Source organism: Rattus norvegicus, chromosome 1 (assembly GCF_021556685.1).
Source record: "Rattus norvegicus strain SHRSP/BbbUtx chromosome 1, alternate assembly SHRSP_T2T, whole genome shotgun sequence".
Taxonomy (NCBI): Eukaryota; Metazoa; Chordata; class Mammalia; order Rodentia; family Muridae; genus Rattus; species Rattus norvegicus.
Window position 1 is genome coordinate 244,883,923 of NC_141534.1, and position 17,051 is coordinate 244,900,973.

The 17,051-nt window shown below is 43.0% G+C and overlaps 2 protein-coding genes across 2 annotated transcripts in view; both read right to left on the reverse strand.

Moving 5' to 3' along the window:
- The window catches only part of Lipa (lipase A, lysosomal acid type), a 121,325-nt gene extending 110,507 nt beyond the window's left edge, over nt 1-10,818 (reverse strand). Inside the window, exon 1 of the mRNA XM_087625213.1 lies at nt 10,231-10,818. The gene's annotated coding sequence lies outside the window, so the exon portion shown is untranslated. The remainder of the gene's footprint in view (nt 1-10,230) is intronic.
- Ifit1bl (interferon-induced protein with tetratricopeptide repeats 1B-like) overlaps nt 1-17,051 on the reverse strand; it is a 44,707-nt gene that overhangs the window by 12,256 nt on the left and 15,400 nt on the right. The gene's annotated exons all lie outside the window — the stretch shown is intronic.

Sequence of the window (17,051 nt, forward strand, 5' to 3'; positions counted from 1 at the left end):
AAATCAGTCTGGAGGTTCTTCAGAAAATTGGACATTGCACTACCTAAGGACCTAGTTATACCACTCCTGAGTATATACCCAAAAGATGCTCCAACATATAACAAAGACACATGCTCCACTATGTTCACAGCAGCCTCATTTATAATAGCCAGAAGCTGGAAAGAACCCAGATGTCCTTCAACAGAGAAATGGATACAGAAAATGTGGTACATCTACACAATGGAATGCTACTCAGCTACTAAAAAAATGACTACATGAAATTCTTAGGCAAATGGTTGGAACTGGAAAATATCATCCTGAGTGAGGTAACCTAATCACAGAAGAACACACATGGTATGCACTTACTGATAAGTGGATATTAGCCCAAAAGCTTGTAATGCCTAAGAAACAAATTCACAGATCATATGAAGCTCAAGAAGAAGGAAGACCAAAATGTGGATGCTTCAGCCCTTCTTAGAAGGGAGAACAAAATACACACAGGAGGAAATACAGGGACAAAGAGTAGATCAGGGACTGAAGGAAAGGTCATCCAGAGACTTCCCTACCTGGGGATCCATCCCATATGCAGCCACCAAACCCAGTTACTATTTCTGATGCCAAGAAGTGCATGCTGACAGGAACCAAATGTGGAGGTCTCCTGAGAGTCTCTACCAGAGCCTTACTGATATAGATGAGGATGCCTGCAGCTAACCATTGGACTCAGCACAAACACACCAATGGAGGAGGTAGAGAAAAGACTGAAGGAACTGAAGGGGTTTGCAACCCCATAGGAAGAACAACAATATCAACCAGCCAGACCCCCAACCCCGAGCTCCCAGGGACTAAACCACCAACCAATTAGTACCCATGGCTCCAGCCGCATATGTAGCAGAGGACAGCACTGTCTAGCATCAATAGGAAGAAAAGCCCTTGGTCCTGTGAAACTAGCCGGGCAAACTGCAAATCCTGCATCTCTGTGTTTGATGTCAAAATGCTCTTCAGATCTCTGACTCCTTTCAGCTTTGTTGACTGCAATATACTTCTTTCTCTTGAGTTGTTTCCACTCTCTGTTAGCAGGTTTCCTGGGCTTCACTTTTAGCCATGGTTTCTCTCTCATAGGCCTTCTTTATGATGCCAGGCCTCATCTTCTTTACATGATTCTTTCAGTCCTCGGCCTTCAACTGACAGTGAGGTTGCACCCTCACCAACCTCTCTGGGTTTCTCACAGTGCCAAGCCTCACCTTCTCTCCATGTCCCCTTCACGCCTTCAAAACCGGTCACTCCCTGGGTGACTCTTACTCATCACCAAGGCTGGCTGTGAAGCAGAACCTAGGATACCTCACACAATGTCCTTTCTGGGTCTCCATGCAAGGACAGCCCTGTCACACATAGGGCCTCAGTGACTTTCCTTAGTCTCCGAGGGAGATTCCATTCTTGATTCTGTAGCCAGAGCCACGTGGTCAAAGCTGCCACGTTCTGCTGCTTGCTGGGAGTGGCACATGACCCCCTTGTTCAATTACATCTTCATCAGCTTTCTGGTTTCCATGGCTTCCTTCACCACCTACGCTTGGCTGTCCTGGAACTTGCTCTGTAGACTGACCTTGAACTCGGAGATCTGCTTGTCTGTCTCCTGAGTGGTGGGATTAAAGGCATGTACCATGTGGCCTGTAAGTTTTCCTCTATTTCCTTTCCACAAGATCCTTATAAGTTCTGGGTTGTGGTCCATTCCAGATACTGACAGCCGGGAATAGCCACCACAGGACTCCTTCATGTGTTGTCGGTGCTGTGTCTGGTCTACACCCTAAAACTGTAGATGAGGATCTCCTGTGACATCCCTAGCAGTTTCAGTACTTTGTGTTTAAATGAAAAGGTCTTAGATCCATTTCAAATTAATTTTTGAGCAAGATAAAATATGTGAATCTCATTCCATTCCTCCACAAGTGAACATCATGAAGTTTTTGAAGTTTCTAATCACAGGTAATTTTAACCAAGAATGTGGAGAGCCTTCTGGGGACACTTGCTTCTAGGCACTTGGCGGGAATTTGGCCAGACAAAAGCCAGCTCAGGGCAGGAATCTGATTTTGGGCCAGGACTGGGGAATAGACCAAGATTTTTATTTTTTGGCTGTCCTAAGTTGTTTATTGGATATGAATTTTACAAATATTATGTGGATTACGGTAACGGTGGAGCTGAAGAGTGTCGCGCCTTCTCCAGGCTGCACCAATAGTGTGGTGGAACTTGTGGCCCGATTTTAAGAACATTTGAGTTGGGTTGGGGATTTAGCTCAGCGGTAGAGCCCTTGCCTAGCGAGCGCAAGGCCCTGGGTTCGGTCCCCAGCTCTGAAAAAAAAAAAAAAAGAACATTTGAGTTAATGCAAAGTTCAGAGCTGACTCAGGTGAGGCATGTGTGGCAGTCATCCTGTTTAGAAAGTCGTTTACAGGATTTTGTTTGTCATCTTCTTTGTTTCTTGACCCAGAACTGATCTAATCACTTTACATGTACTTAAAGTGGTATAAAAGCAGACTGGAAAAAATAAACCCGCTTCAGCCTCAGAACTGGCCGGAGTCATGTTATAATGTTATCTAATTGTCTTTTTTTTAAAAAAAAAAAATCCTCACTCCTGCTCTGGAGAACCTGTTGACTGACTGAGCTGGCTTGATTAAAAAAAAAAAAAAAAAAAAAAAAAGTAGTTTTCAGAGCTCAGATCAGTGGCCTGGTTCTTATGGTTGGGAGAGCCGCAACTTCTTGGTTGCCCACTGTCATCCCCCATGGCTCCTTAGAATAAAAAGACTCACAAGTGTTCTAGTCATTGTCTAGTAGAACAGTACATCCCAAAAGGTACCAAATCTAGAGATTTGCAAAGGGAAGATTTGGCTCGTGTCCATTTTTCTCAGATTAATGCCTTGTATTCCAAGCTCTACTTAAAAAAGGGATACCGGGAATATACCTGGGTCCCGAATTAAAGCAGGAGAGTGTGATTCCTCTGATCCCTCCAGTGCAAAGCTCGCTTTGTATTACAATGCATTTAAACAACTACCACGATTTAGATGCCCCCTCCCACAAATGCATGTGTCCCTAATATAGAACATCGTTGAAGTCTGTAAGGTAATTGGCAGAACCCTCATAAATGGTTTCATCCATCCATGGATTAATGGATTGCGAGTTATGAAAGGAATCGGTTATTTATCAGGAAAATGAGTCTATTATAAAAGTCAGGTCGACTGTCTCTCATAAGCTCTCTCACCATGTCACGACCCCAACACTTGAGAGGTGAAGACCACCAGATCCAGGCAGCTTGCTAGCTCAACAGTTCAGTAAGAGACTTTAAGGTAGAAGGCTGGCAAGATGGATTAGTGGGTAAAGAGGCTTGCCAAGCAAGTCTGGCTACCCGAATTCAAGCCTAGCAATCTATATAAAGGCAGGAGAGAAGACACTACACAAAGTTGTCCTCCCATATTCTAAAATGCACTGTAGTATAACATACACAATTTGCACAGAACATACAAAGACAGACACACACACACAGATGCACACACAGACATACATGCACACATATATACATACACACAACGATGACAGTGATGATGATCATGCATGAAATTTTTGAGGAAGTCACATGTCCTTCCCACACATACATATACACATTTAGGGAAAATTCTGGAAGTTGTGTAATTTGCAGGGAGATAATGTGAGAATTATTTGCTATCTGTATTTGTTCTATCAAACTAAAAATTGTTCTTGAAAACAAAGTTTACTGGTAATCAAAGCTATTGCAACTGGGATAAAGGTCAGAGAAGCAAAAGTGAGGAACAATGCTACAGTTAGGATTTTGCTGCTGTGACCATGAAGCTCAAACCTGCTTCAGGTTAGTCAGCAAAGGGCTCTTCTTTCATTGGATGAAAGCACCGAGCTGAGAAGAAGGCAGAGTAAGTGTTCTGGTGAGCCAATAGACGAAAGGCAACACCTTTCTTTAGCTAACTTTGAGAGCAATTGTTTGACAGTCTTAGTGTTTGTTTCACCCTAAGGTCAATTACTATTTCAGCTTTGTTGTGGGAGAAGAGAACTCTGGTTAAGTAAAGTGTACTAGCATTGCCTTCTGTCTAAATAGCACTGTGAACTGAATGGTAATTAAGAAGCTAGAAGAGGCTTTGTCACAGCTCAGCCAGGGGAGCAAGTAGGACCTAAGGGGGAAGGGAATTAGTGTAACTGAGCTACTGAAACAAAACGCCATTCTTTGCAGGAACGTGGGTTAATTCCTTATCTTGCCTTTAGTAAACAGCACTACAACAGACAGGGGTAGAGAATAAAGGCATTTCTTTGAAGGCTAGCTTACTTTGGAGAGAAAAAAAACTAGTTTTTGAAACATATTATCTCAAAACAAAGCAGAGAAGAGAAGCATGTGTACTTTTTAAATACAATGTATATTAATCCTGGCTGGGCTCTATATTCCCTAATAAAATATTATTCCTTATTGGGAGAATAAATCCCCAAGTCTTTGTGTTAACTGTGCCTGAGGAGTCTACCTTGATGCTCTGAACATTCAAACTGTCAGCTGAGATAAACTCCTTGTCCCTTAAGCTGCTTTTGACAGGAATTTTAGCAGAGTTTCTCATCTCTTTGGAGTCCATGAGACCCTCACATAGATAAACCTTTAATGGAACTGTTGCCTCAGCCACCAAAAGTTCTGCCTTCATCATGTTAATTGTCACATACACAGGCAGTTACATTAAATCAATGTGCATTAGAAAAAAATCACCGAAAATTTTTCTTAAGGGTCATCAAGATGTAGTGCGTTTAGTTCTTTCCCATGCCCACACGAATTATAATACAGTTTTCTCACAAATGTATTGAAATCGAAACAAACAAACAAACAAACAAACAAAAAAACAGTTTTCCAAGAACCTTAGCCTTCTGAGTTTGTACATCATGACAACCCGTCCCCAAGTTTATTCAAGGTCCTGTGTGGGTGATAAATGATCTCATACCAGCTGGTACTGCGGGGTAGCCTAAGGGGAATCCAAGTGAGCAAACATGAGGTAGGGTTAAACCAAAAATCTAAGCTCACAGATATCACACTAGGCTCTGCTGAAAATCAAAGTGGGCACTCTCGAAAAATGGGTAAACTTCCTAGTCACACAGCTAAGTGACTGCTGCTCCACCACTAGTTCAACCGAGCCTCCATACTGAGGGGCCTTTCAAATACACTGCCTTTACAATTTGTCATGAAGGGCCCCAAACATAGCAAGGTCTTCACTTTAAAAGTTCATCGGTCACTGCCCAAATGATAAAGTCAAACTTTTAGGGGTATTTTTCACAGAAAAGAATGACTTAAAACCAAAAGTTACTTTCTCTTTACCAATAGGCATTCATAGGCAACTGACACCTAAGAGTTAGATAATCAGAATAACATGCCAACCAGCTAGAAATGTCCCCACATTGTAACCACAGGCATCAGTTAGCCAGGAGCTGGTCTCTGTTATAAGGTACCTGTGTTTCTAAAGTCTACGGCTTCCTTTAATGAACAGAGACTAAGAAGCATAGACTGGAAAGTTAAGATGGGTTTATTTATTTACAGTTTGGTCAGGTCAGGAAGAGAATGACTTTTACTTTCCATTTCCCTTCCCAGCAGCAGGGTTACGAGTTTATAGAAAAGAGGAAAGAGAAACCTGGAAACAGATTGTGTAAATCTGACTGTGAAATAGCATGACAAAATTGCAGGAAACCTCTCCCTGTGAGGCAAGCTCTTCCTCTGATGCTTCAACACCAAAACATTTTAGTCTTTCACTTCTTCCACCAAAGAATTTTTGCACCCATTGTTTTAGGGTTGTGCTTTCAATAGTCTAGTAAGCCAAGTGGAGACATAGTGGTCTTTCTAAATGTCTCCTCTCTGGTCAGGGCATCACTACAGAATGCAAAAGCAGAGGTTGTAAAGTGCTGGTTCTGAAATCCAGTTAAACACTCAACTTGATTTTCATGGTAAGTACTGCAGTTAGTGTGTTTGGGATGGAGAGGTGGCGCAGTGCTTAAGAGCCCTTACTGCTCATGCCGAGAATCTAGTTCAGGTTCCATATGGTAGCTCACAACCATCTGTAACTCTAGTTTTGGAGGAACCCCTCTTCTTGCCCCCACAGTCTCCTTCATGCACATGGTACACATAAACTCATGCAGGCACACACATACACACATAAAAATAAAAGATTAAATACGTAATATTTAAAGTTAGCATGTTTAATCAGAGATTTGTACTGGCACTCCCAATTGACAATGGACTGGATTTGTGGATTACGTACTGAAAAAGTACAGTAGGGGTGGCTAAACTTAAGGAAGGGAGCAAATGGGGCCATCTCTAAGTCAGTTGCTTTCCAGGCACTGTGTGGGACATATGAACGTCTTTGTCAGTATCCTTTGAGTTGGAAAGAACAACACCCCAGTACATAGGGACTGTCTTAGTCAGGGTTTCTATTGCTGTAAAGAGGCATCGTGACCACAGCAACTCTTACGAAGCAAAACACCTAGTGGAACCAGTTTATTGTTTCAGAGGTTGAGACCAACCAGGCCTAGCTTGAGCATCTGAGACCTCAAAGCCTGCCCCTAGGGACACACTTCTGCCAACGAGGCTACACCTCCTAACAGTGCCACTCCCTGTGGGCCTCTGTGGGTCATTTTTATTCAAACCACCACAGGGACTTAGAGAAACCGAAGGAAGCAAATTCCATATGGCAGAATGTGAAGAATCTCTCCTGCTTGTAAGTCATTTCCAAGGGTTGGGCTTCTGTTCTATCACTTTTCTTGAGGAAATGGGAAGATGTGGAAGACACCGAGAGACCAGAGAAATATGTATGAGCACAGTGAGGTGAGACAATCGACTTGTGGGAGATACAGGAATGTGAGGATTCTAGGCAGCTGCGTTAGCAAATAAGACCCAACTATCGCTCAAAGAGAGGCAGATGTAAAGCAAGAGATAAGCCAATCTTGAATTAAAAGTCTTATTAAATCGGATCCTTTCATCACACTTAAAGTATTATTAGTGCTTTGTATGAAGTATGTGACAGGTATGTGACTGTAAGAGTGTGTATGTGTGTGAGTGTGTGTAAGAGAATATGTATGTGTGTGAGTGTACATGTGTGTATGTGTATGTGAGTGTGTGTGAATGTTGGTGTGTGTGAGTGTGTATGTGTATGAGTGTGTGAATATGTATGTCAGTGTGAGAGTATATATGTGTGTGAGGTGTGTGAGTGTATATGTGGATAAGTGTGTATGTATATGAGTGTGTTTATATGTATGGGAGTGTGTGTGAGTGAATATATGTGTGTAAGTATGTGTGAAACTGTATGTGTGTGAGTATTTATGTGTGTGAGTATATATATGTGTGAGTGTGTATGTGTGTGAGTGTTTATGTGTGAGTGTATATATGTTTGAGTGTGTATGTGTGTGAATGTTTATGTGTGTGAGTATGTATGTGAGTAAATGTGTATATGTATGTGTATGAGAGAGTATGTATGTATGAGTGTGTTTGTGTATATGTATGTGATTTTGTGTGTGTGAGTATATGTGTGTGAGTATATCCGTGTATATGTATGTGAATATGTGTGTGTCAGTGTGTATGTATGTGAACGTGAGTGTGAGGATGCCACTTTGTACACAGTGCATTTGTGTAAAGGTCACAGTACAGCTCCCTGGATTCAGTTCTTTCCTTCCACCATGGATTCTGGGGATTGAACCCAGGAGACAGGCAAAGTATAGCCATTCTCTGATGATATAATAGTATATATAACTGACCCCAGACATTCTACCAGAGAATACCTACAGATGATGAACGCCTTCAGAAAAGTGGTTGGACACAAAATATAACTCAAAAAAAAAAACAAGTAGCCCTCCTTTACACAAACAATAAACAGGCTGAGAAAGAAATTAGGGAAACAGCACCCTTCACAATAGTCACTAATAATAAAAAATATCTTAGTGTATCAGTAACAAAGCAAGTGAAAGGCCTTGAAGACAAGAACTTCAAGTCTCTGAAGAAAGAAATTGAAGATCTCAGAAGTTGGAAAGATCTCCCATGCTCATGGATTGGCAGGATTAATATCGTAAAAATGGTCATCTTCCCAAAAGCAATGTACAGATTCAATGCAATTCCCATCAAAATTTCAACACAATATTTTTACAGACCCTAAAAGAGCAATTTTCAACTTCAGATGGAAAAACAAAAAACTAGGATAGCTACACCTATCCTATACAATAAAAGAACTTCTGGAGGCATCACCACCCCTGATTTCAAGCTGTGCTACAGAGAAATAGTAATAAAAACTGCACGGTATTGGCATGAAAACAGACAGGCTGATCAATGGGACAGAACCAAAGACTCATAAATAAACCCACATATATACAGACATTTGATCTTTGAGAGAGAAACCAAAGTCATACAATAGGAAAAAGAAAGTATCTTCAATCAATGGTGCTGGTCTAGCTAGATGCCAGCATGTAGAAGAATGCAAATAGACCCATATTTATCACCATGCACAAAACTCAAGTCCAAATGGGTCAAAGTTCTCAACATAAAACCAGACACTAAATCTAATAGAAGATAGACTGGGGAACTGCCTTGAACCTATTGGTACAGGAGACAACTTCCTGAACAGAACATCAACAGCTCAAGCACTAAGATCAACAATTAGTAAATGGAACCTAATGAAACTGAAAAGCTTCTGTAAGGCAAAGGACACTGTCAAAATGACAAAGCAACAGCCTACAGAATGGGAAAAGATCATACCAAAACTGTCTCAGTCATGGTTTCACTGCTGTGAGCAGACACCATGACCAAGGCAAGTCTTATAAAGAACCACATTTAATTAGGGCTAGCTTACAGTGTTTCTTTTTACCTTAAGCCTTTTACTTTTAAACAGCTCCTGAAGAGCCAGAAAAATTGGGTGAGACTTGAGAAGTCCCCATGCTCGCTGCAGCAGCTCCGCAGCTAATTTCGCTCCCCCCTACTGTGTGTTGGGAGCACAAGCACAGATAAAACACTATGTTTTAAAAAATTAACGTTGGCTATCAACCAACACACCGCCACTAGAGCGGGGTCCATAAAATTAAGTTTCTTACTCACTATACTTGTTTCATACCGGAGGCCTAATCTGGGGAACTGGGGAACTTTTTTATTTACTAGAGGTTTTGTCCTCAAGGTTTTTGTTAATGTCTGTTTACACAACTGTTAACAGCAGCTAGGCTGATCAAGGGGAGTAAAGGGAGGGGCCGCTCTCCTTGGGGAGGAGGCTCAAGAGAGATAGACAAAACTCCCTGGCAGAAAACAATTTCTCTCAAGCAAATTATTTTTAACTTTTAACTTAAGCACCAAGAGGACCAAGTAAAACTCTTTGACGAACAAAGCAAACAGTTTCATGATTTCAAACACAGTCGTCAGTCCAAATTCAAACACAGTCGTCAGTCCAAAATTCAAACACAGTCGTCAGTCCAAAATTCAAAAACGAAACAAAAGCCAAAAAGACACTCGACAATACCACAGAAAACAAGTCAGACAAACGAGACCAAGACAAAGCATCTTATAACCAATTTTTACAGATGCCTGTTACCTTCAGTACCTGGCCCAAACTGCAGCTTACCCTTAGCTGCTTTTGGGATGAGATGGACCATCTGATTCCACCTCCCAACAGGATTCCAGAGTGTCCTCTTGTCCTAACGACCAAGCACACTTGTCCGCGCCTATATTTAAATAGGCAGCCGAACTCGACCTCTGGCGGAGTGGGATTCCTCGTCCACTCCCGCCTAGGTAAAAGGAGCATTCCATCTCCTTTGTTCCAGAAAACCAGAGTCAGGTCCTCCTGACTGTCCACAGCCGGGCTCTCCCGACTGTTCTCCGCCCGTGGAACGTCTTCCAGGGGCTCCAGCCTTGCGGGCCCGGGGCGTCCCCCCTTCCGCAGCCAGGGGGTCCTCACGGACCACGAAGGCAGCTGCACCGAGTGGGGATACACATCCACTCTCCTAGAACAGGGCAGGAACACACATCCACCCTCCTAGCACAGGGCAGGAATACACATCCACCCTCTCAGCACAAGGCAGGAATACACATCTGCCCTCTTACCACAGGGCAGGAATACCCATCTGCCCTCTTACCACTGACCAGTACTAAGACACACATATATACACACACGGTGGAACCAAAACAGAGACAGACACAGACTGACAAATGCGGCGCCGCTCACACAGAAACACTCAGACAAACATCCAACTCACCTCCAAGGGGTCTTCGGAGTCTGGGGTGGTCGCAAAGATCCCGGACGAGCCCCCATTATTATGAAAGATCCCACGCAGAGAGACCCTTACTCAAGTCTTGGGAAATCGCGGACCCCAGACACAGAGAGACCATTTTGGATGTAATAAGCAAAGGCGAGGTTTATTACGGAGACCTATTATAGAGATCTCCGGGCTGACACGTATCCCGTGCAGGAGACAGAGGTGTCAGCCCCGAGAGGCTGGGAAAAAGAGTATTTAAAGGCAGAGGCTGTGAGCACCAGGGGATGGGGAATGTCAAAGGGGAATGCACCGCAAGTTACAGGATTGTTTTATGGCTCCAGGAGATAAGGGGACGCCAGAAGGTTTTATGGCCCCCTGGTTCCTGGAACAGAGCTACTAAATCAGGAGAAGGGTAGGGTCTTCAGGTCCTCATTATTTTTAAAAGTTTGTCAAAATTGATGGAGCATTTGTATTTGAAACACCTCTGGTTAGGCTTGGGCTGCCCGGTTTCTTAGAGTGCTCTCTGCAGGACACAATGGCTGAAAAGCACAAGTAGGGGCTTATCAGGGTCTGGAGGACATCTGGTTAAAGTATGACTCTGAGTAAGCTGGGGGAATGTCTTTGGATGGTTTATGGGTCAGTCCTCAATAGCCTGAGCTGGATCCTGCATTCCTTTTCTTTATCTTTATGGCCTGCTATTCCTGGCGGCAGGGCTTAGCCCTGAGTTTGTGGCTTTTGGGGCTAACTCTTTTAATTTTATATTTCTAAACCTAGAATTTGTATAATTTTCTTTTCAATCATACCCCACAAAGGACCTCTCGAGATGCTGTTACAGGTGCATTCTTGCCCATCCCTGGCTGGCTTAACCAAAAGCCAGGACACATTTTTTTTCCTCTTTCTCTCCCAGGATTCTATTCCCTCAGACAAGAGATATTAAAAGCTGTTTGCCAAGAAACTAAATTTGCATGGATTTGTGATATATATATATATATATATACATATATATATATATATATTAAAACCATGCCAGGAAGTTTGGTAAGGTAGAACAAGTTGAGACCCAGAGACTTGGTGGGCACACAACTGAGGCTTAGGGTATGGTGGGTAAAAGTTCCGTCCCTCAGACAAGGGCCTCATACCCCACCAGAAAGGTAATGAGATACAGGGCAACCAACCAGTGGTTCCAGATTTAATGGAAGGCACATGGGGCGCTGCATTGCACCCTGAGGCTGAGTTGCTGCATTGCCAGGTAAGGAGCATCTCATTTTTTGCAACTGAACAGAAGAACTGGGCATATAACTAGGAAGAAAAAAGGCCCTCTTGCCTGCCCCTGAGACCTAGGGAATCAGGTCACCTCTGATCCCCTGAGCCTGGGGGCCTCCCCACTCTCATTGCCCTTCTTACATCAATTCCTCCAGAAGGAGCCTGGCTAGGAAGACCCAAATGGGGGCAGACAAGAAGTGAGATTCTCAGACTCCTCACCTCAGAGTACCCCACCCATTTATTTCAGAAACAATAACCACTGTGTGACAGCAGCAGGAAGGGCATCCATGGGTCATAAAACCATGCCAAGAAGTTTGGTAAGGTAGAGCAGGTGCTTATGCACGAGTGCATGTGCCTCCACCTCAAGACACATTTCCCCAGAAGGATCCTTGTGAGCCTCCCAGTCAAGGTAGATCTTTCTGGGCTACTGCTGTCCTGTGGAATGCTGTAGCCAGAGAAAGCAAAGAAAAGCTGGGTTGAATCTGACGCCCCTGGGCCAGATTAACCTTCCGACAGAAGCCTGTTCATCATTTTAAAGTGCTCTGGAAAAGAAGGAATAACCATGAATTTGGTTGTTTGGGGGGGAGGGGCAGAGGTAGACCCAGACCCAGACCCAGACCCAGACCCAGACCCAGACCCAGACCCAGACCCAGACCCAGACCCAGACCCAGACACAGACACAGACCCAGACACAGACACAGACACAGACATAGAGATAGAGAAAAATAGAGAAAGACAAATGTTGGGGTCTCTGGTCTCTATGAACGAAATCCGATTGAACATAATTTAGCAAATGTTGGTTCAAACTTCTAGAGTCTAACCTGACACTGTTTATTGTGAATATATTTCAGCACTGTACAATATGGAAAAAATGTTTCCTGGTGTAATACAATCCCCTGTGCACACAGAGGTATCATGAGGTATAATTGCATTGAAACGCAACTCAAAGAACATGTGACTTCTTTCAAAAGGATTAGTTCTAGAGATAGGCTTCAAGTATTAGCTTCAGGGGCCTAGGAAGGATCTAGTATAGTGTCAGTCATACAGACAGTACAGAGGTCATTTGGACTATTACCATTTCCAGCTCTGGTTGTGTGAGCTTGAGAGAGCCTCTGACCATACAAATAAAGCAAAAGTTACCTACACTATTAGCCCACTCTGGTCCTGCTGTATGAGGTTGATGTGTTCTGCCTGTACAGAGAACACAAAATACTAGGTTATTAATGACCTCCCTTACCAGTCTTCTGAGTGGGAAAATAATATATATCTATTGAAGAGACAATTCTTCATGTTTAACATGTGTGATGTTCTTACTGCTTAACTGTGGATACAAGGACCTATGTGCCCCCAACAGAGAGAAAAAAAACAGAAAGAGAGAAAAACAACAGAGGGGGGTTCAGGAGAGGTCAGAGACAGGTAGACAAACTGATAGATTATAGAGACAGAAAGACCAGAAACGTCTTACCCTTGTATCTCTAGCCTGGCTTATCAAATGTTATAGGTAAAGACCAGAGTCCAGAAATAACTGCCAAACTTTCCCAGAGGCACTGTTGAAATACCCAAGTATTTTTGTCCAGCATCAATGAATTGGACCAGAGACATACGTTGAGAAAGAGACATTTCCGTAGAAAAGAAAAAGCACTCTGGAAATGGGAATGGACTAGTGGACTGAGGGACAGAAACCCAAGGAGCACTGGGCCACAGGCTCAGGTGACCAAGTCAGCTCAGTCAGTCAACAGTGTCTCGAGGGAGGGAGGGAGCATTAAAGAAAGAAAAGACAATTAGGCAACATTATAATTTTGACTTCAGCCAGTTCTAAAGCTGAAGTGGGTTTATTTTTCTCCACTCTGCTTTTTTACCATTCTAGGTACATACAAAGAATATGGTCAGTCCTAAGGCATAAACAAAGTAGTCAAGGAATAATAAATAAGGTATAAACAGAGTAGTTAAGGAACAAACAAAGCATAAACAGAGGTCCCATGATTACTGTATTCAGAGCCTTAACAAAACCCATTAAGATACAAATAACACATTCCTCAGCTGAATTCATCTTGAGCCTACTTCCTTGTCCTAGTCCAATGTCAACTTCCCACCACATTCCTAGAAAGTGGCACCAAGAGCTCTCAACACTCAGGAACCTTTCGATGGCAAGAAGAATGTGCCCTATTTCTTCTCCAGGTTGGTACATGAAGGACATTTTGAGCATCTTCCTTCCATTACTTGAAGCCTAGGAAGGACTTGAAGGAAGGACTGATAGTATTCTGCAAGCTACGAACATTCATGGCCACTGATGCTCTTTCTGTGGTCTCCTGTCACACTCCATAGGCTCTGAAATACCCTGCCAAGGGGGGAAGGGAGCCTCACAACTGCTTCCCTTGAAGATTTAAAATGGTGCTGGGCAGATGGCTCTGTGGGTAAAGGGCTCACCAAAAAACCATAAGGACCAGGGTTGAATCCAAGTGGTACCACTGAGAGAGGAGGTAGAACACACTTGGCTTTCAGCCTCTAAGGAACAAGGTGAAGACCAGTGTGTAATGCTGTGCCATCCTCTGACCTCCATATGCATGCCTTGGCATAAGCACCCCAAACACACACACACACACACACACACACACACACACACACACACACACACACACACACACACGTATGTACATACACATAAATTTCTAAATATAACCTGTTAAGTCTTTATAATGTTAGTTGTGTGTATGTGATCAGGAACCAACATTTGGTGTTGGACAACCAATGGCTGGTCTCTTTCCTGGAGAAGACCTCCTCTCCAAGCTTTACTGGGCTGCTCATTGTTCTCTGTGCATAGTTAAGTCTGGTGTCAATCTTGTTGGGCTCACATTTGGGCACTCTTCTTGGTGAGGTTTTCAAAAGAATTGTTATTTCCTGGAGAAATGGCATTCAAAACTATTCCAAAGATGGTAAGATTCCCAAAATGGAAGGCACCTCTCTCCATGGATCACCTTAATAAGAGATGTACTTCTCTAGCCCCAAAGTCCTCATCTCAAAGTAGCTACTTCCAGGCTCTCACTCCCCATGTTAGCTGAGAACTTGTCACCGTCTCATTTTCCCTTTCCTGCCTCCCTTTGTCAGGTACCAGGTAGAATGCCTTGACACATGGTTAAGTCTTGTTTTCTGAAAATAAATATCTCTTACCTTTGATGAGACTGAACTTTTGCCAGGACTGAAACCAAGATTATAACCTGCCTCAAAAGCATTTAAGGTTCTGTACACAATTAGACATGTCACTGGGATAGACCACCCAAACTCACACAAAGGACAGAGCACAGACGACAACTATAGGAAGAGACAAGACCTAGAGAGAAAAGTGGGGAACTCTATTTGTGGCTCAGTCTTGGTCTACATGGCTCCCTTAGTGTGACATCAGGGCACTGACACTCTGGGCAGTCTCTCTCTCTCAGGACCTGACTGTAATGGCTTGCAGGATTATCTCTAAATCAGAAAGCTATTCCAACCCTGACCCCCTGACAGACGCAAAGATTTAAAGCTTGCTTGCCGTGTTTTGTTGTGAGTTTATTCTCTGTCTTGAACTATGACTAAACTCTCTTTAACATTTCCTTCCAACTCTATTTTAGTCATTTATATGAGAGACTTAAAACATCCCCAAAAGAAACTGCCTTCAGCAGATCTACACCTTAGAAACTATGTCACTAAGCCAACCTATACTAATGTTCAAACTATGTCCCCTTCCAAATCAACTGCAAAAGTAGTACTTGTACATAGAGAAAGGTAAAAATATATAGACATAGGTTAAAGTTAGCTGAAGACCTGAGGGCAGGGCACCTGTTACAGAATTGAGAGGCTTTCCTACAAGAAGAGGAAGCAAATCCAGGGTTCTCAGTTCATGGCACGGACCGGACAGACTGCAGGACAATGGAGCAGGAATGTGACATTCTGCAAGTCAGGAAGAAATGATTGCTAGATGAGGTGCTACCAGGCAAGCAGTTTGATCTGAGATTTATAACTTGCTGTGTTACGATAAAACCAAGTTCTGTTGTGTAAGTCACTGAGTCTATATTATTCTCCTGTGGCAGCCTAGGCAAAAAGGTGCAGCCATACATGTAGTGTTTTGACACTTGGCTTTTTGTGTCCCCGACCCCTGCAACATGTATGTCCCTTTTCTCTTTCAGGGCTATTCATGCTAGTACCATATCGTGTTGATTGCTTTAGGTTTATAGTGAGTCCAATTCTAGGTTTTCAAAATCATGTATGTTGTTGGAGTACCTTGGAGACTTCATAGAATTTTGGTCAGTCACACAAAGCTTTCTTTGAGTCAGTGATGCTGAATTCTGGTCTTACAGTACAAAAAACTGATGTTCATGAACCACAGCAGGTAGTTTTCATAAAGAAGACCACCCCCCAGGGGGTTAAAAGAGGGAACATAACTGAAAAAAGAAGACAAACTTCCTACAATAGAATTGGGACCAGAAAATAGGGGCTATCGCATATAATTTATAATATATACTGGGTGAGTGAATGGGGGATGCAGGAGTTACTCAGTCCAACTGGCTGATTCAGGAGATGTCATTTCCCATTTATTGGTCTACCTTTAAGGACTCCAAGCATGGTCTTCTTTATGGGAAAGACCTAACAGGTTGTCACACCTCTCTTTTGCTACTCTTGCCATCTGACCAGATCAAAACCAAAGACAACTGGTTTATGCAGTATGACATACATGGCCTCTGGCAGAGACAACCACCAACAAAACCAAGAGCCTTTTGACTTCTAGCCCTGAACATGATTTAAAGCTGCTTGCTTTTGGATACCTACCCAAAACATGAGTGACTAAATTCTACCTCTTGTCTTGAACACCAATAGAAAAATAGGAAACTCTTATAGGGTTTTATAATATATTCCATGTATTGTATACTTATATACTCACTAAAACCTCCAAAGACCAGGAGTGGGAGATACTAAAGTTGTTCCCATTTCATAGATAGGTAAAGTATGACACTGAGGCATGCAGTGATACACACCTGGGAAGCTCTGGAACTGTACTGTAGGGAGACAAGGAAAGCCTTTCAATTTGTACAGACATCTTTAAAATGCAGGGAATCCTTTGAACCACAGAGGAGGGGAGCTAAGGTCTGTCACACTCTAGAAGCCCCACACCTAAATCACCCCAAAATAAGAAGACCCAGAAGAATCATGCCCCTAGTGTCAGAAAGAAGACAACAGGTCCACTTGATCCGAGATAGCCTACTTCTTGAGAACATCACACCAGTTCCTTGTTTGTGTCTAAGATGAAAGGAACAGGCCCTACAGTGACAGTGACATGTTCTCAATATTCGTTGTTTAGCTAATGGACAGGTCCAATTTGTATGTCAACTCAGGCAGCATGCAAGTGGACATAAAGTCCTCAAAGACAGTAGGAAAGGAAGAAATCATTTTTTAGAGTTCTAAACCTCAGAAGAAGGGTCTGTCATCTTTGTGTGTGTGTGTGTGTGTGTGTGTGTGTGTGTGTGTGTGTGTGTGTGTGTGTGTGTATTCCTTGTGGCCATCTATGTCCGGCCTTGTCTGAAGTC